The 27590-nt window shown below is 40.5% G+C and overlaps 1 protein-coding gene across 1 annotated transcript in view; it reads right to left on the bottom strand.

Moving 5' to 3' along the window:
- LOC150079279 (uncharacterized) overlaps positions 1-27590 on the bottom strand; it is a 57669-nt gene that overhangs the window by 21740 nt on the left and 8339 nt on the right. The gene's annotated exons all lie outside the window — the stretch shown is intronic.

Raw genomic sequence — 27590 nt, 5'->3', positions numbered from 1 at the left:
AAGGTAAATGTTGGAAGTGATCACAGAATGGTAAGATGCACAATTGATTAGATGTAAGAAAAGAAAGGAAAAAAAACTGACTCGAGTAAATAATACGAAGGTCTTTGAGAAAACAGAAGAGGAGAAAAAGCAGTATGTACTGGAACTTAAGAACAAGTTTGAGCTTCTGCAGACTGTTCAGGACAAAGATATCGATGAAGAATAGTACACCTTTCTGAAAGTGTTAAAGCCCAAGAAACCTGTAGGTAAAAATAAATTCAAAGAAGATAAAATTAGTCAAGAAACGCTTGTCATGGTGAACTGAAGACGACAAATGAAGAGCAAGATAAACACTGACAAGGAGAAAATTGAGTGTACTGAGTGAAAATAAGTAAGGGAAAATAAAGGACTTGAATCGGCAGCCATGAGCAGTAATACAGAAGGACAAGTGATACTGAAACTGAAGAATAGCGATGGTGTACTTATAAGTAGCAAAGAAGACATAATTCAAAAAGCAGAAGACTACTATAGAATGATGAGATGCGAGAGAATGATGCCAGCAGTGGGGAAGATGGAACACAAATTAATAACACATACAACATATCCGATATCCTTCCTGATGATAGAACATGCGTTTAAGAAAATGAAGCATCAGAAAGCCCCGGGGGAAGATGAAGTTACTGTAGAGTTGTTAAAATTGGGAGGAAGAGATATGATACAGAAACTGGCAAGTCTCTTCACAAAATGCATTAGAAAAGGCGTGACGCCTAAAGAGTGGAATAATGCAATCATAGTTTTGCTGCATAAGAAAAGAGATAAATTGGAAATTAAAGACCAAGTAGCTTTTTATCCCACATCGATAACTTGTTCACAAGGATCATTACTAACAGATTAGAAAGAATACTTGATGAGAATCAACCGAAAGAGCAAGCTGGCTTTAGGACAGGATTCTCAACTATGGATCACCTTCACGTAATATCACAGCTAATGGAGAAAGCAAATGAATATAAAACATCATTATGCTTGGCATTTGACTCCATAGAGCACAAGGCAATGTTTCGGGCACTGGAATGAAAAGGCATAGATACCCCATATATTATGATTTTGAAGAAAATATATGAGAACACTACCTCCTTTATTAGACTAGACAAAGAGTATCAAATTTAAAATTGAGAAAGGAGTTCGACAAGAAGACACAATATCTCCGAAGTTGTTTACTGCTGCCCTTGAGGAAGCTTACAGAAGATTAGACTGGTCGCAGAAAGGAGTCAATGTGAATGGAGAGTACCTAAGCCATTTACTATTTGCAGATGACATTGTGGTCATAAGCCACGATCCCAAAGATTTAGAAGAAAATCTTAATCAGTTATGCACAGTTAGTAAGGATTTTGGACTAAAGATGAATATGGCTAAAACAAAAGTAATGATGAACAAGTATGCCACGGAAAGGGAAATAATGATTTGAAGGAGCAGTAATTGAAAAGGTGGAGTCATATACTTATCTGGGACAAGTCATTACTGTAATAATGATAAATGGATGGAAGTCAAGAGAAGAATAAATTTTGAATGAATAGCATTCAGGAATTATAGTCACACACTGAGGAGCAGTATCCCAATTTGTCTGAAACTTTAAATAATGAACCAATGTATACTCCCCACCATGACTTATGGAAGTGAAACTTGAGCACTCATCAAAAGAATGGAAGAGAAGCTGAGAACTACACAGCAAAGAATGGAACGAATTATATTAGGAATCAAAGTGTTCAAAACTAAAGAACTAAAATGTTTTTGGCAGGACACATAACAAGAAGATATGATGTCAGATGGACTAATAAAATAAGTACCCAAGAGGAACTAGAATAAAACGTGGAAGACAACGACGGAGATGGACAGATGAAATTATCGAGTTCGTGGGTAGTAAATAGATGGCCATTGCACAAAACAGAAGGAACTGGAAAGTGACTGAAGAGGCCTTTATCCTGCAGTGGATTGCAAATGGCTGAGGGTGAACAGATCGGCCTACTTTGGCCTTAATTACTCCATCCTCGCACATTGTAGTGGGGGGGTGAGGGGAAAGCAATTTTAAACAAATTTTTGTTAAGGGAGAGGCAGTGTGTTTTTGATTTATTCTTTCTTCAAATCCATGCTCAATTCAATCAATAGTTGAATTTAATCAGTTAAGGTCCGAGTTCTGGGCAAGCCAGTGAAACTTATGCATCCCCTTGTCTTCAGACTAAGTCACTATAGGCTGTGCAATATGGCGTAGTGCATTTTAATGAATAAACAGGAAAGAATCCTACCTATGCTGTTCCCACAGTGTAGGGAAAACAAAATTCTCCAGAATGTCAGTTTACCGAGTGTAATTCATTGTTCCGTCCGACGATCAATGGTGGTTCAAGCCCCAACCACGAGGACAGCACATCCATCAAACTTCAGTTGGAACGACACACTCTGGCAAATAATGTTCTTCGGGCATCTGGCAGAACCAAACACAGCTCTCAGATCAGAAAAACACGTACCCTGATTCATCTCCAAAACAGCGTTCCACCATTCCAGGGTCGACCAATTACAATGAGTTGTGCTCTGCATTTGATGTTTCTTAAAATCCTATTCTATGCAGCTTGCTATTTCTGCTCCTTGCACTGCTGTTGGTTCTTGTGGATTCTGTAAACTTCTGGCGGAATTATGGGATCTGCTTATATCCCATCAGTCCGCATTCCGAGTGTCCTCAGATCTCCTTCCGCCGTTCTGAGGTCTCTCCGAACATTTTCTGTCGTAATAGCATGATGACATATCCATTTGGTGATCACGTCACGAATTGTTGGTCCAGGTTGTTGAAGTTTTGCTGAAATAGCGTGAACAGAGTGACTGATTATTAATATAACATTTAATATTGGCACTCGGTGGGAACTCGCTTAGTTAACGCCTGGACACAACTACTGTATTTCTTTAATCTGCTTACTTCTCGTGTGAGTTCAATTGCTTTTATATCCAATTGTAACACGGGGATGGCGAGCACGAATTGTTTTTTTTTCTCAAATCTTAGGCGTCTGTATACTTTTCGTAATATAGTGTGTATCCATAAGATATAAGGCGATATGAGAATTTGAATTCATAAGATTGATAGAATTAAGAGAAACTAGACATCTTATCATTAGGGATGCTTTCAGGTGTCAGAACGTGAGCTGCACATAAATTCTGCTTTCTGGGATATTGTTAGACAGAGTTTAATGTAGATTTGCAAATTAATGCCATCATTCAAAAACAAATATTACAATTTTCGAATATATTCTCATTTAAAAATGAATTAAAAATTGCTGAATCGTTAATTACGAACAGTTTAAATACTGCAATAGCGAGTGATTAAAGTTTCATAACTGCAATTAGTTCATTATTGTGCAGAGCTTTGATTTTATCGTAGAACTCTGAGATAATGGATTTCGGCAGAGATTGGCATTCATAATTTCTAGTGAGGGAACTGCGAAACACGATCCTGATCTCTAGTGTTTCAGTGAACGATTTCCTATAGAACAGGGGAAAATGGAGTGCATTGTCGTGTTTTTGAACTTCGATTTCGATCCTCCAGATAGCGCATGATGATTTAGAGAGCGCGCAGAAAATGATAAAAAAAAAAGAGAGAATGTAAAAGGATGGATTTAAAATATCTGAATTATAAACGAAATTCTGTAGCCAATAAGGAATACTTCTGAAGCTATTTAAGAAAACCCGATTCTCTTCAGAACTTGAGAATTCTTCCAGTCTACATAGCAGAGTCGTCAGGTTGTCCTACTTATAGATTTTAACATTCTCTCTCTTTCTAGACAGGAATTGCTCCAATTTCACAGAAAAAAAAAAAGCCAGACGAAACAAGTCTGTTGCCCACAGGCTCTGGTCTTTGCGTATTTAGCAATGATCCGTATCTGTTAACTTATAAAAAGTGCCCTCTATCATACAGTATTGAAATTCGCTCCTTATGGTAACGTTGACTAAGAAAACAAATGCCCGTGAGCTCAAATAAGATTAAAGTTACCACTAGAAAGAGGTAAAGAAACTATGGATAATTCAGAAGAGCATTTTGGAAAGCCCCAATGAAAGCATCTATTAACCTCCTGTCTTGTTTTAATTTAAAAAAATAATTTTTAACTTTTTTTAATGAATTAAACGTCGATATATTAATTATGTTATATGATAAACCTAATTAAAATATAATAATAATAAGTTTATGTCGTATTTTGTTTAGAATACGACACTGATTATCCATATTGAAACTCGGACGCTGAAGTGGCATCTGGCAGACACCATGTTGGCAACAGAAGGTTAATTAAATGCATGCCTTTTGCTTTGTGCCACATGAAAAGGATATTTCTATGATTCAGTTTACTGCAAGCCACGTAGGCATTCTGGTCTCGAGACTTTGAAACCTACAAAACTGAAGTCTCTCTCTCTCTCTCTCTCTCTCTCTCTCTCTCTCTTCCAACAAGTGCACATTCATCCTGAAATGGGAGTCTGCAAACCGGTATATAGTATTTTGGGTGTGAACTAAGTCTCTAATACAATGCACTCATTACCTCTTTGATCAAACTAGCAAAATTCATGTACAGCTAAGGTAAAACATCATGTGTTGTCCTAAAAGCCTGGCTATAGTGCTGCGAGAACTTCAGGCAGGATTCTTCAGTTATTCCTAAGTTTTTTTTTGTTTTGTTTTTTTTTTTTTTAAATTATCAATGGTCTAAGCTGATAATGAATTTAGGCTGAACGCAAGTAACAGACCATCTTTTATTTTTAATAATTTCAAAGCTGAAGTAATTTAAGACAATTCCCAGATCGCGATACTGCACATCATAAATAATAAACTCCTGAGAAAAAGAAGATTTTTCTTTTAATTAACGTTGATGTTCCACAGATGATTACCTCCTACTGTCTTTTAATCCTTGGAGTTTGCTTCTTACATCGCTGGCGCGGCACGCTTATGGGTCGTAACAAAGTTGCTGCGTTTGCACGTGAATTTAGAATTACCATGTGACTTACAGTCTGTTTCTAGAGGGAAAAAATGCTGTTCAACCCCGGTGTGCCATATCAGTCCCTATTAGGAAGACAATGTATAATTAATTTCTTACGGATATTTTGATACAGGAGTAGACCTGATATGAAAGAAAATAGAAGTTGATTGAAAGAGACCGCAGTACTCTGAAAGGTATTGTAGTCCGAAAACATAAAACTAATTCTTCAAAAATAACTTCAGAACTTCCAGTTTCTAGGAAAATAGTTCTTCAAGAACTTAATAAAGCTGAAATATATGGCAGAGCCACTATTACAAGCCACTCATTACTGATGGTAATGCTACAAAGAAGATGCAATGGCGTAAGAGGCACAAAGACTGGGCATTTGATGCTTGGAAATGTGTCGTATTTTCAGACAAATCATCATCGATACTCCAACATCAGGGAGAGTTTACTTTGGCGAATTCCAAGGGAAGCGCATCATCCTGACTGTATTGTGCCAACCGTCAAATATTGGAGGTAAATCACCAATGGTTTGGGCAGCCAATATCTTCGTATTCTTGTCCTATGTGATGCAATGGTTCAAGTTGGACTGTTCTTTTCTCCTTCTGCATGATACCAACTATTGATCTCTAAGCACCCCTTGCGATGCAATAACTTAAATTCAACTAGCGGACTTATCAGGAATGTGCATATCAGAATATGAACACTTCTCTGTTTCGTTTTGGGTATTGTTAGTACACAAAGAGCAGATCCCTAGTCCGGCCCCACTTGCCAGTGATTTTAGCCAAATAGTAGCAGTATGTATTATATTATTAAGTAAAGTGATTATTTTTCATAAAGCATGACGCGTAAGATTCACCAGTGAACGGGTTAATGCCATTGCGCTGTTTTTTTTTTTTTTTTCGTAGTGAACTGCTGAAGTAGATAAATTGGCATCCTTTAATTGTATCCCATATTGTGAATACCTTCACAACGAGTTTGCCATGGTACTGCACTACCTCGAATATGCAATTAACCTTTTAAGATGCCAATAGTTTGATTATAAACACAGTTAAATATAATTCTATCAGTCAACGTTGTCAACTTGGTTCATCTCACATTCTCTCGACAGAAGCATACAAAGAAAGTGGATGTACTTTTAACAATTTATGTGTTACCTTATCATGAAAGAGTACATCCATTCATCGTGGGAGAGTAAACCTAAACGTTCATCCCTCACGTACGGAACTGGACATTTTCTTCGATAAATGCTGCTTCTTCTCCACAGCACCGAAGATAACTCATACTGATAAGCTTGTAAGGCGAAAGTTCGAAGCTTGGTATATTTATGGAGATATAAAAACTCAGGAAGCTACGGTGGGCCTTCGGAATTTTGAACATTTGAAGATATCTAAAATTCAATTCTTGACCAAGTTTTGATGGATGTCATTTTGTGCTAATTACTTAAATATAAATGTCAATTTATTTTTTTTCTACTAAAGAGAAAACTAAATTACTTCATAAAAAAAAAAAAAAAAAACGCTGCTGTTTTTTTCTCTTATTTGATGTAAATAATCAACTTGGCTTCAACACTTTGATAATTAAAATGCAGAATGTACGTTCAATTGAGATTTCTGTGCCTATAGAATCTGCGGGGGTAGAACTAACGCGAAATACATAAGTAGTCCTCCCTCTTCGTGGTTAGGGTGGAGCCGTTTCGATATTCCAACTCATCAGACGACGTACACGTACCAGAAATTCTAATATAATTATTATTGTCCCATTACGAGTAGTTTTATTCTCACTGCCTTCTACTAGATTTCAAATAGGCGTTAAGTTCTGAATTCACTTTAATTATTCATTTTTTTCTTTATTTAATTTAATGGTGGGGTAACTTTTACACTTAAATGCTAACAATTATCATAACACATTCGGTCTGAAAGCAGAAATGCGTGAAAGTATTGCAGACCTCAACTGTGTCGACCTTGAAAGTATCAGAATTAAATAACGCTGAGACAGTTGATCTCGGAGAATCTTATGTACCAAACATCCTTGGCACTTCTGAAAGAGCTGCAGCCAATCGCTTTCCATTGGCTTATTTGCAAGGGAGGGGAAAGGAGTTAAGAGAGGTAAGAGTCAGTTTCAGTGCTTGTCCAGTTGTCTGTCTGTGCGTAAACTTGTTTGGCACGAGCTGCTAGTTATGGCTGTTGCTAGTAATTATGTTGTTCGCCGGGCGGCAAAATTAAGCGCCGATTACCACGGCTTAGTAATCGGAGCATCTTTGAAAAGGTGCCGATGCGATTAATTGCGCACGTGACGGATGCGTTTGCCATCCTCAGGTCACCAGAGGGAATCTCAATCCCTATTAAATGTCCCACCTTTCGCTCCGGCTGCAGTCCATCAATGCCCTGAGAAGTTATAGTGCAATATCCGAACGATTTAATTAAGGTGCCGCTTCCAACATCCATTGTCCGCGAAAGCGGCAACGTAGTTATGACAACTGGAGCGCGCATTTCTACAGCCCAAGGCATAACAACAATAACAGGCATTCCTTGTTTTCAAGGTAGTATCAGATTACACAGATGGTTACCAGTGCGGATCCGGCTCGATATTTTCCCCGTTAATACAGGTTGGGGGAAGGTACTTCTCTGCTTGTTGACCCACTGCCGTTAGTCGATGTGACAAAATGATATCAGTGGCGATGCGCGCTACCCGGACACCACCTGAACGAGCGAAGTATTTTCCAATACTCCTCGTGTTCATCGCAACACCACGCAGGCTCTGGAACTTGGAGGATTATTCCACTGCTTAAATTAGTTGTAGGTATCGCCAAAGGATGTTATCTAATCTGCTTGAGCTTTAAGTCATTTCGACGTTAGCGATCGTAATGACCAAGGCCGGAGGCGTGAGATTGAACGAACTGCATATACTTTTTTTGTGTGTTATTTCATCATCAAGAAGTACTCTGATTTTGAAATACACGAAAATGTATTGCAGCAATCTCAGCAAAGCCTAAACATTCCTATTGCTTATGCTCCCTTGAGAATCCATCGAACCTCTTTGGGTTGTGGGGTATCAATAATTATCAGAAATTCCACCAAAGGTTTTTCCTCCATGATTTATGGGCGACTGGAATATATTGCTCTAACAGTTCGTTATGTGGTAAACAGTTCATCTCCATCAATTGTAACTTCAAATTTCAATGTACCAGGATATTAAATGTCTTACGTCAACGATCACTCTGTAGTGTTTATTTTGGAGTCTTTAACAAATCCCCCATCATAAAATAGTGATACATCTACGTCACCTGTTTAACCCTTCACTACAACCGGAATCACACAATGAACTGATTTTTTGTTCGCTTTGGGCCACAGCTGCTGCTTATGCGATTATTGGCCCTTGACGTTTTACAAGTTTGAAACTGTTTATTTTATTAACGAATGCAAGTTCTTTTACCCACTGTATTACAATGTATTAAACGTACGTGCTAAAGTGTGTACAGTACACGGCAAAATAATATTCGTCGTCAAAAAAGCAGGGCGGCAAGTGCTGTCCTGGAAGCTTTTTATCTCGCTAAAATCCTATAACTCTGACAGGATATTTGCTTTACACATGCTGCTCTTCACTTCGGAAGCAATAAAATGCTCGGCTTTTATTAAATCCATTCTGTTTTATCGCTGAAAATGCGCAAAAAGAGTGTGCAAAGCTGGTTTAGGAGAATTATCGTTACTTCTGCAGTACTCGGGTTTTAGAGATAAGAGGCTGTTGCTTACACTGGACGGAGTACAGAAATGTGCGGAAATTCCTAAGGCGCATGCTGACGGAAGGAAGGGAGAACTAATATTAACCTTTAAGAATTTCAAAATATAGAAGCGATGAAGCCCAATTCTTCCTGCTTATGACGGTTCATAACCGAAATACCTCGTCATGCATAAAGAAGTCTAGTCAAAAATATTTTAATATCGTTTTTAATATATTTTGACAATTGTCTTCTGTTTCTAGTCTATCATTGCTATTGGGTTTAGTTTGGGGTAGATTGATGTACATCGGCTACGCTTTGCTCTTTCTTGGTAGGCAATGGGAATTGAAGACAAGATTAGTTTTATAAAAAAACCGCATAATTTTACAATCTTTTAATAAGGATATTTTCCTTATATTGATATTTTCCAAAAATTGAAGAAATTTCAGCAAAGCTTTTGACTCAGTCCCACATGAGCGGTTGCTTTATAAGCTGGAACAAGTTGGAATCACTGGGAAAATCCTTAGATGGATAGAAGGATGGCTTCAGGGCAGGAGGCAGAGGGTTGTGATAAATGGCTATTCCTCAGATTGGGTTGATGTAAGAAGTGGGATTCCCCAAGGATCAGTATTAGGACCACTGTTGTTTTTAATTTTCATAAACGACATCGATGAAGGGATAGAGGGCGTGATGTCTAAATTTGCAGATGATGTTAAAATTGGTAGAGTAGTTAATGATCACTGTCAAGCTGAGCTTCTTCAGAGAGACCTAGATAGACTTCAGAAATGGTCAGAAAAATGGCAGCTGTGCTTTAATCCAACAAAGTGTAAGGTATTACACCTGGGAAACAGTAATCCCAAAAAAACTTATTCACTTGGTGGAGTTCAACTAAACCCAGTACTGGAGGAAAGGGACTTGGGTGTTACGATACGGTCAGACATGAAATTCTCTGAGCATTGTAAACAGGTTGCAAGGAAGGCCCACGGTGTCCTATCGATGATCTATCGAACTTTTGCAAGTATAGATAGGGACGTGATAATCCCATTATATAAGGCTTATGTTAGACCACACTTGGAATACTGTGTTCAAGTATGGAGACCGCACCTAAAGGAAGACATCGAGCTTCTTTGAAGGGTGCAAAGACAGGTGTAACTCGCCTGGTGAGATCGGAAAAAGGGCGTCCTTATGAAGAAAGACTTCGAATATGTGGGTTGCAGAGTTTGGAAACTAGACACCTTAGAGGAGATTTGATTGAGGTGTTTAAGGCTCTGAGAGGCATCAGTAAAATGAATGAGGACAAAATTTTCAAGATTATAAATGATGCTAGAACTAGGAGACATAAATTCAAGTTACGGGGGGGAGATGTTTAGATTGGACTGCAGGAAGTTTTATTTTAGCCAGCGAGTTATAAATTACTGGAATAAGTTGCCCTCATGGGTGGTAGAGGCCGACAGTTTGGGGAAATTCAAAGGTGATCTGGATAGTACTTTCGGGTGAGGGAAGCGCATAGGATAATAGGTTTAATTTCCTTTTTATTTATTTTTTATTTTATTTATTTTTATTTATTAATTATTATTATTTAGTTAATTTTATTTATTTATTTTTTTTGTTTTTATCATTGTTTTGTTCGGATTTTTTTTTTTTTTTTTTTTTTTGGCTGGTGCAGCATAAGCCATAGGCTTTCTTGCACCATGCGGCCGTTACTAATACTAGACAATGGGAATTGAAGACAAGATTAGTTTTATAAAAAAACCGCATAATTTTCCAATCTTTTAATAAGGATATTTTCGCGTTATAAACTTGGATCTTTTATATTGTATTCTATTAACCGGATCAGTTTGATGTGAGCGTCGGGTGAAGAAATTTCCTACAAAAAGGTACGATAATCTGTCTTATATTTTAACAATAATATATATACCTCGATATTAAATAAACGGTTGACAGCCTTTCTATTCATGCCCACTTTCTTCAAATTCTGGAGAATTATTTTCGGACTATTTCTTGGTTATGAGCAATTCTCTTCAGAGAATTGCTCATAACCAAGAAATCCTCGTGATTTATGACGGAGGCTTACGACTTTATAATTAAAAGAGGAATGAAGCAGTTTTAATTGCGTCAGTTTAAAATCTGTTTATTTCTAGTTCTAAATTATTAAAATATTGAAATCGGAAGTTTCGTGATGATATGTTCCCATCATTTCATCAGTGATTGCTGTTGTTGCTTCACCGTTACAACGAGCGTAATGACCAAAAAATTGGCATACGTAGTCTGAGACCTTCGATAAGATTCTCCCGAGTGAGGCTAACTAAGGGCAGTTCTGGACTGCTGGATTCAAGGCGGCAAGAAGCCCTAGAATGGACCTAATCACATGTGAAAAATTTACATTTCTCAAGAAAATTATCCAATTTTACATCTTTCTTTTGCGTCGGATATATCCTTCTAGATTACTGAAATGTGAAAGACGTTCTTGTCATTTTCTGGCTCCATTTTAAGAAACGTGGCTCTTTATCGCGTGCTTCTATGTAGTCAAATATTCCGTGAGCTTGTTTAAATGTAGAATGGCAATTGACGTGGTAAGAATTCTCGCCCACCTCAATTCTTGCATCAAAAATTTAATCGTAAAGATAAAGACATTGTTTGTTTGTTAAAATCTTTAATAGCTATTTATTAATTTAATTGAACTGAATTGATATCCCAGCAACAGGCATATTTAAACAAAGATTTTGATTTTGGCTGTCAGACTTCAAGGATTTAAATATATTTTGTATTGCATCGAGTTTCGATCGGTTTCAGTTCGTTGGGAATATTATGACGCATTTGGAAGATATGAGGAGACCAAAGGCATACTACGCAAAGATGCAAAAGAATAATACACGTTTTGAAGGTTTCCTAAAGATAATTATATCGTTAGATTTTATTCTGGATTTTTCATTATTGTGTGACACTTTGCCAAGAGTTATTCTGATCGCCGTCGAGCGATATTAATTTCCATGTTGCCAATCAATAGCGAAATGGATAAAGGATTTTAAAAGAAAAGAATTGAGACCACCGGTTACACTACAGTCACGAGATTAGTGCTGTTGACAGATCGAATTTTAAAAATGTTCTCCTTCACGAAACTGCCGTAAAAACAGATCCATGATCCATCTCATTATGTCCTTAAGAATTTTATGCGAGATTAAAGCAATCAGTGAAAAAACTGATAGGTCTGGTAATGAGGCAGGCTTACCACAGTGGGCTGTGCTGTGCTGTTAGGACGCCATTAATGACCCGCAGATACTCAGCATAATTTAACGTATAAGAAAGTGAAATGTATTATTTACACTCGCTACTTCCATTTTAATAAATCCCGAGATGGTCGAATAGGAAAGTCTAGCAACTTCCCTGGCTATACCTTTATTTTTTTTTTTCGTGTCATGATCATGACACCAAAGAATCCAGAATGAAATGAACCATCACACATTTCATGTGTCTTCATCCCACGATTCTATTTCTTGAAAATAGAGGTGGAATGTATTTCTATTTAAATTCAATGTATTTAAATTTCAATGTATTTTTATAGGAATCTTTCACAAAATATTTGATAATAATTCCATCAAAAATTACGCTTATACTCTGGCACAACCACACTGCCCAGAGAGCTTCACAATTGGTCGTTTGACAAGAATATTATCATTAACCAAGTTCAAATGCCAGTGAGAAAGTTTTGAGATCGATTAAATAAGGCAAATAGTTACTTGCAATCTGTTGGAACATATTTCCATCAACGTTACGCTCTTTGAGTCTGAATAGCCTTATTCCAGTGATGTAATAGTACCAGTAATCGAGACATGTGATGCACGAAAACGAGATGTGTGAAATTTTTTTTTTTTGCCTAATGCTACATAAGTAGCATTAGGCAAAAAAGAAAAATTTCACACATCTATTCCCTCCAAAAAATTGTCTAGTTCTTCCTTGAATTCATTTAAGCTATCAACTTCCACAACGAAAGATGGAAGTTTGTTCCAACAATCAGCTACCTGCTGGCTAAAGGCAAATTTCCGCACATATATTAAATAACTATCTTTCCCTGTCTTTCCTCAGTTTGAATTTATGCACACTTAGGTTCGTAATCTAATCAAAAGGAAGGATCCCATCAGAATTGAGCCTGCTCAACCTATTCAAGGCCTTATACACCTCAATCAGATCACCTCGCAGGTGCCTAGGCTCCAGATGCTGCAATTTGCAGAATTTAAGCCTTTCTTGGTAAGAGAACCCTTTCGTTCCTCTTGCCAATCTTGTTTCCCTTCTCCTGTACTCGCTCAAGCAACTCTACATCCTTCCTAAAATGAGGCCTCCAGAACAGACCTGTACTCAAGCTGTGGCCTCACCACTGCCTGATACAAAGGGATAATCACCTTCTCTCTACTAGCAAAATTCCTGTATATCATTGACAATACCCCATGACCTGCTCTGGCAGCCTGTCTGCATTGCTCAGAAAATTTCATATCTGTCTGTACAATCACTAAATGAAATGAAAACAACTATTCATTGAATAGTTGTTTTCATTTCATTAGAAAACAAATTCGTAAAATGAAAACAACTCCCAGGTTGTTTTCATTTTCTACCACCCTAAGTGTAGTACCACAGTTGGTATGTTTCTCTGCGGTTACTTCTACCCATATGCAATTTGTCAATGTTAAACTTCAGTTGCCATTTCTCAGCCCATCTGCCAAAATTTTCTAGATCAAGTTGTAATACCACACTGCCATTACTGTCATGCTGTCATTAACAATTCTGCCAACCTTTGTATCATCTGCAAACTTCGACATTAAGCCTGATATACCTTAATCAATATCATTCATAAATATACAAAACACAGTCGGCCGAACACCGAACCCTAGGGGACTCCACTAAGAGCAGCGTCCATTGGTTGCCACTCTCTGTCTTCTCCCACTCAACCGCCCTTTTAGCCATTGTAGCAATTAATGCCTTATCCTTAATGCCATACTGCTCCAACTTGTAGTCTCTTCCAATGGCAATCGGTAGAGTAGAGTGTCAAAAGCTTTCCTGAAATCCAAGTAGATGATATCCACATTATTTTTTGCATCCAGTTCCTTTGTAACCCCATCATAATAACCAATGAAATTTTTCAGACAAGACTTTCCCTTAACAAACCCATGCTGTGTCTGAATTATTGCTGCAGTCTTGTCTAGATGATCCTGCAATGCATCTTTAACCAGTGACTCCATTATTTTCCCAGGAACACAAGTTTAAACTAACAGGTCTGTAATTACTCGTGTCACTCTCTGACCCTCCCCTTTGTGAATTGGGGATACATTTGCACATCTCCAGTCCGTGGGGACTTCCCCTGAGTCCAAGGATTCTCTCGTATTTATGGCTAAGGGTTTGCTTAGTTGCTTTGCCACCTCCTTTAATATAACTGGATAGATCCCATTCACCCCAGGAGCCTTTCTTATGCTTAACTTTAATAATTTCTTCTCCACTTTGCTCTCAGTTATTACAAAATCATTAAGCACCCTGTTACAGTTTGATAAAAATTTTAGCATTCCCCCCCTTAATAACTCCCCATGTGTAGATGCAAAATATTCATTCAGTTTGTCAGCTACCTTAGCAGGATTATGAACAGTCGAACCATCAATATCAAGGGGACCAATCTGATTCATCCCCTTCCTTCTAGAGTTTATATAAGTAAAGAAGTCCTTGCTGCTTTTCTTAGCATCCTTTAGCAAAGATTTCTCGTAATCTTCCTTCGCTTGCTTAACTTCCTTTGTGACTTGATTACAACAGACTGGCTTTTATCTACCATAGGCTTCTGTGTCGCCTGATAAGTTATATGCATCCCATGCATTTTTCTTCTCTGCCACGAGTCTCATTAGTTCATCTGACATCCATTCAGGCCTCAACCTTGAACAGTATTTCTTAATCGGTATGAAAAGCCTAGTGTTAACTTAATGTTACTATTTAACGTTGCATGCCGGGAACTGTTCAATATGTCGCAATATTTTCACTGATGTTCGCCGTGCTGTCAAATCTTCTAAGTTTTCACTTTAGAAAAGAAGAAAAAAATCATAAGCAGCCATATCGGTAGAGTAGAGACGATGTGGCAGCACAGGAATACTGTCTTTTGTCAGATATAGGGCAGTGTAGGGTGCGCGTTATTATGATAAAGGAGTCGAGTGCCATTTACCAAATGTCATTTTCTTCTAACACCATCACTCATTCGCAGTAGAAATTCTCATCTGTACATCCTCTGAATCACAGTAATGCGAATATGGATCATAATCTAAACGTCTGAATCTGTTTCTCACAGTTTTTTTTTCTTCAGCTATGAACCACTTTTATATTTGAGGTAGAAGCTTTGTTGTATTTTTATGGGCTCTGCGGCACAAAGGTCATAATACGCCTCGAAGTAGAATCCGCTGACCATAAAAATATTAAACTATATATGAAAATATATTAAATGTTTTTAAAATACAATTATATACAGTCGTACTTAACATATGTGGTATACATTAGGTTGTTATGCGTATATCTGTATTTCCCATTTCTGTTAATGGGATTGTTGTCTACCGGTAAAAAAAAACTGCTTTACTGCAGATCAAAGTTGGAAAAACTGATCTAATCACAAAAAAAATGACATTTTTGGCCGTTTAGTAATTGAAAACCATTGATTACATTTAACAATTGAGTCATGGTTCAACTCTTCATCACTGAATGCTGTTGGTATGTTCAACGTCTTATGTTTCCGAAGCCGTCTAATTAATGCAAAACTTAACTCATTGATTCTTTAACACGTTGATTCTTTGGAATCAGCCATTTCGAACTAAAGAACTCTTGTTTAGTGTTGCCACCTCACCGGAAGTCGTAGCTCATCATAGTGCTTCAATAAATAAATACCTCGATCACAGAACTTTGCGATAGACTCTTGTGATTCTTATTGGTATCTCAGGCTTCATAGGTGGCAACTTAACTTTTCGATCCCAGTGTATGTCGAGACCTTGATTTACGAGGCTGTATTTAATACCTAAAATATCTGAAGGATTCGCCTCCTTACAGTTTCGAGAGCCTCTATACAGTGGAATTCTGGCTACTGAAATTCGCGATGCGAAACCATCATTTCCCCGAACAACAGAAATAACCAGGACACTTTGTTTCCCGATTACACGCAGTGATGGAAGAGATTTGCACAACAGAAATGGTAATGGAACGATCTCGGCTGCTAACGGCATTCAGGCAGACTTCGAGGCTGTACCATCGAACTGATTCGAATTCGGTGTTAGTTTCTCCAATGCACGCTTAGACATTGGCACGTACAAATTCCCATCTGACACACGCAATGTAAGATGCAAATCTGAATGATTAATGGCACCTTTCTTCCTCCAACTAAGTTCATTTGATTACTGGAGAGTGTGATGCCCGCTTTAGTTTCAAAATTCTTTCTTACTACAATGTATCAGCAGTGTGCAGAATCATCCACCAGTGGCTCGAGGGAGGGGTTAAAAATCGGTACAGTTCGAGTTTTAACTGCATAGAGCTCAGGTCGAAGGTTTAAACCGCTGTCATAATGTAGCAGTTATTTCCGAAGAATAGGATGCAGTGGTTCTCCAAACAAATTGCATCACTTGCAAAATTCGCTGACTTTCTGTGAAATTTGGCAATATATCGTATATTTTTGTATATGATATTTACAGACAATGTAATAGCATTACCCTATTGCATCATCCATCTCTAGCAAGTTCTCGTAAATGGTGTCATACGTGATCGTATCATCCTAGCTGGAGTATAAATATAATGCATATGCCTAGAGCCCAGTGTTCTAAGCTACTTCAATGGTTGTTTTCACAATTAACACCACGTAGGGAAAACCTTGCTGCTGCTGCATTGAATGCAGAGGGAGATTCTACGCATGAGATATCTAAAAAGATTCATTGTAATCACTTAACAGTAGCGTGTTTATAACGAAAATTATCAGAAACTGGCGGTCTAAGCAGAAAGAAAGGAATTGGATGTCCACGAATATATCTTTTGCAGCGCAGGACAGATTTCTGGTCTATCTGTGTGTCCAAATCAGAAGATCCTCATCGACAGATCTCAAAACAGCATGAGAGGATGATTCAGAAGTAAAGTATTGCTACAGTACGTTGACGCCTTTTCTCATCCGGATTAATAGTATATCTAACAAGAAAAAATCCACTCTTTACAAAAAATGAAAGCCCATCATCTAAAGTGGGCAAAAAGAGCGTGCTAGTTTAGTTTGTCCGAGGATTAGAGGAAATGTCATTTTCTTTGATGAATCAATATTAACTTGCATAGTTGGGACAGCCAGCAGACTCTTAGGCAAAGAAGAGGAGAAGAATTTCATCCTGAACTGGATCGTCTCCCACAGTGACGCATTCTGTATCTCAAATGATATGGAACTTTATTTCACGTAGACGAGTTGGACTTCTTGAATTTGTGAAGGGTAAAGTGAATTCTGAGGTGTATGAGGACATTCTTGAGACAATTACTTCCCAAAATTAGAAATCACTATGGGGAGGTTGCCAGTTGTATTTATTGGGACGACTCTGCTCCTTGTCCTACAGCCAAAACCGTAAGTACTGCTTCAAAATGTGAGCAAAAGTTTTTAAATTTATGAAACTCCGCACTCTTGCCTAAATTATGTAATTTGTCTTTACTAATGGTTGAAGGATAAATCAATTCGCACAATAACATGACCTGGGAACAGTCAAATTTCAATCCAATTGAAAATTGTTGGAACAAAATGGGTGTTTCAGTAATGCAAAAGAAACCAAAAACAATACTTAGAGAGCTTCTGGAGAGACTAATCCGTGTTTGGTACCATGAGATTTCTCAGAAATACATTGAGAACCTTATCCAGTCGATGCCACGACGATGTACAGCAGTCATCAGCAAGGGGTTGGCCAACGAAATATTAGTGTGCCTTTTTTTGTGTTTTTTTGGTAATATAGCTGCTTTTCATCTTAGTATGAGCAAAGTGATGAAAAAATCACTGCTTTCATAGAATTTTTGTTATTATAGGAACCATAAATAATATGCTGTTATTTTGGAGAAAAGTACTTATTTCATTGTATATTTACTCATAAGGCATAAAAGTGAATGTTTCTGCAATTAATTTTCATATGTATATTGCTATTACTTATGTTCTTTCAGCTATTTCTAAAAGATTAGCTGCCAGTATACGGACAAACAACCTAAAAAATGAGGTGATGCAATTTTTTTTAGCACAACTGTAGAATGTGGACATGTTTTTATAAGGGGCAGCTCCTAGAACGTCTGTTCAACTCCGCCTCGTATATCTGTGAAGAACAGTACCACTGTAAGAGGGCCATAAATACAAGTAGTGTAGGTTTGTGTGCATTATGTGTATGTTCCGTTTTTATTTTCTGGCCGCTTGGCTATCCAGAAGCATCAGTCATCTGGAGAGATGATTCTGGGTACTCGTCCACACCACGGGAAGGTGGGCCAGTCCCAGTAAAACTCTTGCCGTCTCAATTCGAGACTCCGACTCATCTGATGTTGTCAAAAGGTGGGCCAGATTCCTCTGAGGAGCCCATTCCCAGAGGGGGGGAAAGAAGAAAAGAGAGAGAAAAAAAAATTCCCTTGGTGTAAAAAAAAAAAAAAAAGAGAAGTGGCACTAGTGCAGAGCGCGACGGGAAAAAATACACTATTGCAGAGAGAGAAGAGGAAACAATAAATAAAATTTTAAGCTGCTGTCAGGGGTATCCCCATTCGTAGTCTGTGTGATTCTGTAGGAGGTTTTCCTGCACGTGAATACCTGCGTCGAGAAGTTCTGAAAGGCAGCCAGGTTCTCGGTGTCTGTAGCAGAATGTCCACTTGGTTTTCAGTGAGAGGGATGGTATTAGCTAAGTCTTGTCTCGCCTCAGGTCCTCCGTAGAGAGCGCACTCGAAGAGAAGGTGGAACCAATTCTCCTTAGCGCCACAGTAGCAAACGGCTATGGGTATTAGGCCTAGTTGGAAGAGCTTCTCGTTAAATGAGCCATGCCCGGAGACTAGGAATGATGTTTGAACAGTTAGAGAGAGCCACTTCTGCGCTGACTTAGAGGAGGGGAAAGTGACATCCGGAAGAAATCTCCTTGTAACTGCTCCCTTGGTGGAAGTGCCCCATCTTATGTGCCAGATGTTTATCATCTCATTATAACAGCGCGTTCTCTCTACCTTAGGGTCAGTGTCCAGGTTTAGCTCAATGTCCCAGATCTTAGTCGGGATTTTCTTCCTGATTCTAAAGATGAGGCCACTGAGGCCACGGAAGGTTACATACAGGTCCAGTGGAAGGGTCCCAGTTAAGACTTGGATGGCAGCAGTGGACACTGTCCTGCATACCCTATGGGTAGCCAGAAACATTGTCCGTTGTATAGAGCCTAATTTACCTATCATTTTTACCAATCTAGCTCTGTGGAACCAAGCACCTGCAACACACGACACGATCGGAAGGAAGACGGCTTTATAGTGTAGCTGGAGCGACCGCTTGGATAGGCCCAATTCGTCCCTGGTGATTCTGATGATTGAGCCTGAATTTTTTCACTTTGGAGCTGAGTGAGATGGATGAGGTGAGGGTGAAAGCCTAATTTGTGATCAAGAACCACCCCCTAACACACTGGTCTGTGTGATAATGGGGAGTTGTACCCCGGTGACTTTAATTTGAGGAGACCGCCTGAGGTCCAGCTTATTTTTAAAGAGATCATTTCGGTCTTGCTTGGATTTATCTGTAGTTCATTTAGTTCCACCCAGGAAGAGAGGTCGTCAAGGGCCTGATTAGTGTTGTCTCCTTTGGCTTTGAGAGAGCGGCCGGATACCAGGATCCTGAAGTCATCCGCAAAAGCCATAATTTTAGTATTGGCAAAGGAGCATAAAGCCAGTCTTGCAGGATCATATTCCACACGAGGGATCCTAGGACTGAGCCCTGAGGGCACCCCCGGATGACTGTCCTAGAGACATGATGGTGTAAGTGTAAGTGTGTGTTGTTGTCTTGCGGCACCAGGGGTTTCCCCCATCTCCGCGTTGCTTTCATTGTGGTGAACCAGTTCACTGGGAAATGCCAGAGACTTAAAAGTGTGTGGGAATTGTTCATGTGTTGTGTTCTGTACCGTTGTTCATCTGGTCATTTAGCCGTTGGACCCCTATTGAGGCCCAACGTTGTCCCACTTACGCCCCGTGGAGGCAGACCAGGAACCCAGTAGCTGTAGATTCACTCTGGCAGGTCCTGCCGCTTAATTTCCTGGGATTTCGGCTGCTAGGACCTTAAAAAAAAATAATAAAATAAATAAATAAAATAAAATAAAAAATAATAAATAAAATAAAATAAAAGAAAAGAAAAATAATATGGTGTTTTGACTTTAGAATTACTGTTATCTGAAAAGTAGCTTTGGTAAAGTTTATAGACATGGCTGGAACGGGAGGCTGTCCGGAGGCGCGCCAAAGCACTGCCCCACCAAACGCGCGTTCGAAGTCAACGAAGATGCCAAGCTAAAATTTTTCTTCGGAGTTTTCTATGTGCAAGAGTAGATCGAAGAGAGCTTTCTCACAGGATCGTCCTGGAGTGAATCCATACTGGCAGAGCAGATTCCGTGCTTGAAAGAGAGCTGTGGTCCTGAGTGCCATGAGCCGCTCCAGTATTTTGCCAATGTTTGCAAGCAGCGCAATTGGACGGTGAGAGTAAGAATCAGTAGGGTTTTTGTGCGGCTTCTTAAGGAGTCTCAGTAGCGCGATCTTCCAGTCCCCAGGAAAACATCCCTCCTGAAGATATTTGTTGTACAGTAAAAGTGTATATACTCCGGCAGAAGCTCGTGGAGGCGGAGGATGAAACTGTATTCAATGAGATCTACTCCCGGAAATTTTTGGGGATGTTAATCTTTTGGAGAACTGCTACTAACTCTTTCAAGGTGAAAGGTTCTGTGGTTTCATCTGATTCATAACTGTTGTTTGCTGCACGAATAGCGGTCTGCCTGAGCATTGCCGCCTGGTGGAAATAGCTTATTGATGATGAGATTGGCTGCGTCCTGCCAGTTGGAAGTCTCTCGGAGTCTGCAATCACCGTGCTGAAGGTGTCAGGGGTGTAGGTTTTGTCCCGCATTAGCTAAAGTGTAAAGTGTGTTTAGGGTCAAGCGGCACCACGGGTTTCCCCCATCTCCGCGTAGTTTACATTGTGGGCGAACCAGTTGACTGGAAAAGCCAGAGATTTAAAAGTGTATGGACTTTGTATATGTGTAATTGCCTTGTACCGTTGTTCATCTGGTCATTTAGCCGCCAGACCCTTACTGAGGCCCGACGTTGTCCCACTTTCGCCCCGTGGAGGCAGACCAGGTACTCACTAGTATATAGTCCACTCTGGCAGGTTCTGTCACCTAATTTCCTGAGATTTCAGTGCCTAGGACCTAAAAAAAATTTTAAAAAAATCGCGTACGCGTCGCGGGAAGCGCTAGGAGAAGTCCAAAATGCTGGGTAAAATTAATTTAGATTGATGATTTTAGATTGTGTGAGGCGTGTTCACGTTGCTGTCAGATAGAGTGGGGTGAAGGCTGAAGACTGGGGGCAGATAGACAGAAATATGGAGCCGAAAGGGAAGGCAACTCCAGTTTACAGTGGGGCATGCCCATGCCCCACCAGAGGGAAGAAATAGGGTGGCAGGGGGGAGGGGACAAAAAACTGTCCCCTCCCCACCCTGCCAGGAAGAGGTGAGACAGTGAGCCAGACAAGGGAGCTGGCTCAGGTTGCCATGTGGCCTGTGTGCATGGGTGGGAGCAAACCAGACCGCAGGGTCAGGTCCGTACCATGCAGAAAAACTCGAGGCCCAGCAAAGGCGATCCAATGTTGGTTTGGCTGAATAGGTTGTGCAAAATGTCCAAGTTGGGAGTCATTCATGGGACTGTTGTCCCGTCCGGTAGCCAATGTCTAGGAAGTGGAGTTTTGTCACTTCTCAGACGAATTCCAGTTTTGTCCTGCATGAAGGATCAAGCAGTCAAACCTGACGTCTGGTTGGGGGTCTCTGAGAAGCTTTGTTTGACACGTCTATTCGAAGTTTGCAGGCAGAGGAATGGTCAATCGTCTGGCATAACTGGTTCTGGGCAAACTTGGTGAATGCTATATATGAGGCTTCGTCTTCCAGTAAGTAGTCTTCCCGGTTTTTGTGATTAAGGCGCACTTGGATGATTAATTCAACACGAAGATCTTCATAACGTTAGCAGTTATGCATCTGGTGTCCCCAGGTCTCCACATGCACACATTGGGTTTTTTTCGAGTCCGAGAAGGTGTAATTTGTGGCGGATCGCTCCATGTCCTGTTAGGAGATACGTGCTGTACAATCCAGGGCAAAGCCATGCCGGATACTGTGGGTATATTTGTTGTAGATCGGGAAGGAACCTCCGCGTGACTTTCCCTTTTGTGGAGTCGTCCAGCGCTGCTGCCACATTGATCGCAATTAGATCTGGAGTCTTTTCTTCTCCACTGTCCAATTTGCAGTTGGGTCTGTGGTGTGATCCTGGAAGGTAGTTGGATTTCAGCGTCTAAGCTGCTGTAACATGCCTAGGCGAATCACTTGAAGATCAAGGGGGAGGGTCCCAGTGAATAATTGCACCGCATGAGTAGATACAGTGCTGCACGCTTTGGTGAGGGTTAATAAAATCGGTCGGTGAATGATGTTGAGTAGTCGAAGATTTACCGCCATAGAGGCCTTATGGTGCCAGACACCAGAAGCATATGCAATCGCAGGGATGATGGCTGCTTTGTAAAGTATTGTTAGGGTTCTTCTTTTCAGCCCCCAGTCGCGGCGCGTAATCCTGGCAAGCATGGCAGCGTAGTTTTTCATTTTCTTCTGGATGTATTTAAGTGGGGTGTAAACGATAAATTTCGGTCCAGGATCACTCCTAGGTACTTGAGTTCTGTGGCCAACTTGATCGTTCTGTTGTAGCTTTTTATCTGCGGTGGTCTGGTAGGAGTTAGATATCCCTTTAGTAGGATAGATTGGGTTTTGGTGGCAGAGATATTAAGGTTATGAGTTTCAGTCCACTCTCTTAGTGTAGAAAGTGCTGAGTTGGCAAGCGTTTCCAGTTGTGCTCTTGAATCAGCAAAGAGGATTAGGGAGAGGTCATCTGCGTATGCGAGCGCTTGCACGCCCCCCCCCCAGTTCCAGGGAGAGGAACTCATCCAGCACGTAGTTCCATAGGAGGGGACCCAGTACAGAGCCCTGAGGGCAGCCCCTGTGTACCTGGCGCTCAACCTTGCAGTAGGGAGCCTGCACTGTGACCCTCCTATTGTTCAGGTAGCTCTGAATGCATCCATATAGGTTTGTTGGCAGGTTGGCAGCTCTTAGTCTTGCGAGGATGCTCTGCCACCAGTGGGCATCGAACGCCCCTGCAAAGTCCACAGAGATGAGAAGAAGATACTTTCGTTGGCAGTTTGACGCGGCATTCATGATATATTCTAGTGCATCCAGAGTGGATTTCCCCGTTTTGAATCCTAATTGTTTGTCTGTTGTTAAATTTGCTGCGGTGTAATGTACTTCAAGCGTCTGTCTAAGAAGTTGTTCCAAGACTTTGCTGAGTACAGACAGGAGGGCTATAGGTCGGTAGGACTCCGGTATATATGGCTGCTTTTGGTGGGTTTTTTATGATTAATTTTATGCTGGCTACCTTCCAATCCGAGGGGAACCAGCCCTGACGAAGACAGTGGTTATATAAGTCTAACAGCAAGTTCGGGGCATACTCGGCCACCTTTTTTACCAATTCTGGTTCAGGCATGTCCAGTCCCGGGGTTCATTTGTTTTTTTTTGTTTTTTTTTTTGTACGGCAGTTTGTAAATCTTGCAGGGTGAATGGTTGTTCCACTCGGGCCGATTGGTAGGTTTTGTTGGCGTGGCACAGCTGATGCTGTTGAGGTGTGTTGTCCTCTTCGATGGGTTTGAAGGTGGCATTGAGAATGTTGTTGACGGTGTCGTACCAGTTGTTGGTCATTGTTTGTGGTTATTCTATATACGATGCTCCATGGGTCTGTATTGCCGACTGTGGAAACCAGATGCTCCCAGGACAGTTTCTTCCGCTGCCTGATCAGTGTAGTTATTCCTGGCCTCCTTGTATTGTTGTCTGAGGAGTTCAACCTCAGGAGAAGGCCAGGACCGTCTGGCTCTTTGGAAGGCACGTCTTTTCCTGTTCATATCTCTCCTAAGTAGGTCAAGTTCCTGCGACCACCACGGCACAGTGCCTGGCCTGGGGGCCCTTCTCCGGATACTGGTCCGCTGCTTGTAGGATGGCGTTAGTGACAGTACGCTGGTATTGATCGGGGGTTTGGTTGTGGAGGTTATTGGACGACAGGTTCTCTATGTTCCTAATTATGGCTTATTTAAAGCTGTTCCAGTTGGCCTTGTCAACGGCATATCTGTTGAGTTTGTAGCTGTTTGTTGGAGCCCGGTAAAGCGATCTGTGCATCGTGAAGGTGATAGCCCTATGGTCTGAGGAGGTCCAGTCTTCCTTCACCGTCCAATCATTTATGTGCCCAGCAAGGGATCTGGTAGCCATTGTTGCATGTAGAGTGACCTCCCAGAGAGTGGAACTAAATGTGGGAAGGTTGCTTGGTCGATTTTTTATTATTATTATTATTATTATTATTATTATTATCCGTTTATTTCCATTAGGACAACGAAGCTGCTGTTAGCCAGGAATTCCTCCACATATTGGCCATTCCTGGTTCCTTGACGTTCAGGAGTCTCACTATTCCACAGTGGCGAACGACATTTTAGGTCCGCAGATACGAAGATCCTGGAACCCACAAGTTCTGTTTGTACTTGATTTAGGTATTGGATGGCTGCTCCTGGGCAGCAGTACAGAGAGATGATATATAGTTCTCCCAATGGAGTAACAGTGTGAGCGCAGGCCGCCCACTCCGAGCACAGGTGTGTTATTCTTGTCACAGTTATGTCGGGATTCCTGACAGCCACCGCAGCCCAGGGGGTGGCTCCCTCTACTGAACAATTTTGTAGCTGAGTGGGTAACCCCGGACAGCACCGGCGCAGGTGTAGGGCTCCTGCAGCAGGAGGATGTCCATGTCCAGGTTCTCTTCTTCAGTTTTAAGTAGGAGTTTGCCTAAGTTGTGTGAGATGTGCATATCTTGGAGTTAATTTGTGTGTTGTAAGTGACTACCACCAGTATAACCCTCCCGGTTAATACAAGGGCCATACTGGTGGTAGTTATAATCACCATCCTCGAACACCGGGTGGAAAAGGTTTTTGAGCGAGGGTTGCAAGGTTTTTATCTCTCGGAAACTCGAGTTTTTACTCCAGCAAACCGCCTACCCTACCGAAAAATACACGGAATTTCAAATATAATAAACTCATGCCTTAGTTGCTTTGGCGTTTAACAAACACACACCGAATCTAACCTGTAATGTGAGCCATGCAAATGAGTTTAATTTGATTGCATCCAAATTGCAGCGGTTCAAGCAAGACTGCGAAGATACATGGCGCAATGATTTTAGCAACAGCGACGAGTTTTAAATTTGGTAGCTTCCTTATTTTGACTCTTTTCGGTACCCCCATCTCTCTCCCACCTTCATGTTGACCGTTTGCCTCATCATCAGACTGTTGGGCAATGACAAACCAGAATATTAGAAATAAACTGGCAATGTAATCGTTTGCAGTTATGTTCAATATCTGTCAAACCTTCTGCTTTGGCAGATATTGCGTACACTGAAAATAAATTGTTTTTTATTTTATATTTTAAAACGGAACGCTACTTGAAAGTTTCTAACGAATGTTTTGTTGCTCCAAAATTTTTCACACAGTTACACTGACTCTTTTCGTCACTAGATGTGGCTGATAAACAGTACAAAAAATTGTCTTTAATAAAAAAAATATATATATATATACTTGTTTTTATAACATATTTATAAGTGGCCGCTTACCAATATATTTCCTTATGCGTGCCCATCGCAGCACGCGTACCATTGAAAATTTTCTGTTTATACTCCGGCACGACAACCAAGTCAGTAGAGTTTACAATAAATCGTCAATACAAATATTTATCGTATTTAGTTGGTTTGTCATTGCCGCGCTAAACCACGTACTGACCGAAGATTACTGGTGGGTGCATTATTTTTAGCCTAATAGCAAAGAGTGGGTCTTTACAGCTTCCCAATGCCGAAGAAATTCTGGGCGATGTCATTTACAGTAGAAGTGATGATATTTCCAGAATTTAAAACAAATACACCAACCGTTTAATTAAAATGGTTTAATACCAGAAACTAAAATGAACCAAACGATATTACACTGTAAAATGATATATGCAAGATTTACAAAATAAATATATACGATGAAACTTTAATATACAATAAAATAAATAAATAAATAAAATATTTAAAATACAATAAAGCTAAAAGCGATAAAACATTGACTGAAGCTTTCGGAGGCTTCCGCCTCCTTTCTCAACAACAATGATGTTAAATCAACACATCCTTAAGTAACAGGCTCACGGCACACGTGGTTGACCAGGCGCATACTCAATACTTCTTCCATGTGATCCAGAACCGGAAGCGGCTCGGGAGCGTGGAAATATAAAACGCTCGTCTTTTGCCAGGACCACAGCCTCTAGTAGGGGGTGAAATCGAACACCCCTGTCCCTATTCATATTATTGTTCTCAGACGAGCCTATCCACAAACTCTCTAGCCACTTACGGTCCCAGAACCTATGCGCCCGGTCAAGGATGACAGCATTCACCGGGGAGACCTGATGATGTTTCTCCCAATAATGCTGAGCAATGGCGGACTTATTGAACTCTGCGGTCTGTATAGCTCGCATGTGCTCCCCCAGACGGTCTTTTAGTCGCCGTCCTGTCTCACCCACATAACATTCCCCACAGTCCGGGCATTCGATCTCATATACGACCCCACTACTGGTATCCCCAGGAATGGGGTCTTTGACCTGAGACAACACTGTGTGCAACTTCCGACCCGGAAGCTGCACACAGCGTGTCTGAAAGTCACGTAGCATTCTTGAAACACGATCTGACAAGCCCGGATAGTAGGGAATATAAACTGTGGCGACTGGAACGGACGATATTTCATGATTAGGCTCCACGCCTCTATTATATTTATCAATCACCCTCTGGGGGTAACCGCATTTCATAAGATCCGCCCTAACTCGCCCAATTTCTTTCTCTCTCTCCTCAGAGGTGCTACAATGTGTCCTAACCCTACCCAAAAGTGCCCTGGCCACGCTGTTTTTATGCTGGGCAGTCTGTGCTGACCTATAATGGGTGTACTGGCTCCTACACATAGGCTTCCTAAACACTGTAGTACTAAGCTTGGAGCCTTCTCTACTCACCATTACGTCCAGGAATGGGAGGGAACCATTCACTTCCACCTCTGAGGTGAACTGTATAAAAGGAGAGAAATCATTGAGAAAGACAACTACATCCTCTTCTCTCCCTTTTTTGCACCAAAGTGAACGTGTCATCCACGTACCTCTTCCACTTGCGCATAGGGAACTCCAAACTTGTAAAAACCCTATTTTCTAACTCTTCCATTGCCAGGTTTGCGACAATGGCGCTAATAGGAGAACCCATAGCTGTGCCGTGAACCTGTTTGTACATCACTCCTTTATACAGCAAAGTCGTACTCGAAAGACATAACTCTACACCACAGCATATATCCTCTACACTTAGGTGCGATCTAGCACTTAGGGTATCATCTCTTTGCAGTGCCACCTTTACACATTCCACCCCATGGGCTATGGGTATACAAGTAAATAATGACACCACATCTAGCGACACCATTATTTCATTCTCCCCTACATTTTGATTTTTAACGAAGTTCACAAAATCTACACTGTCTTTAACCACAAACATGGACCGTCCCACTATAGG

Source organism: Mastigoproctus giganteus, chromosome 10 (assembly GCF_048544385.1).
Source record: "Mastigoproctus giganteus isolate SK-2022 chromosome 10, ASM4854438v1, whole genome shotgun sequence".
Classification (NCBI taxonomy): Eukaryota; Metazoa; Arthropoda; class Arachnida; order Uropygi; family Thelyphonidae; genus Mastigoproctus; species Mastigoproctus giganteus.
Note: the sequence above shows the minus strand (reverse complement) of the source record. Positions and strands in the feature narration are given on the sequence as shown.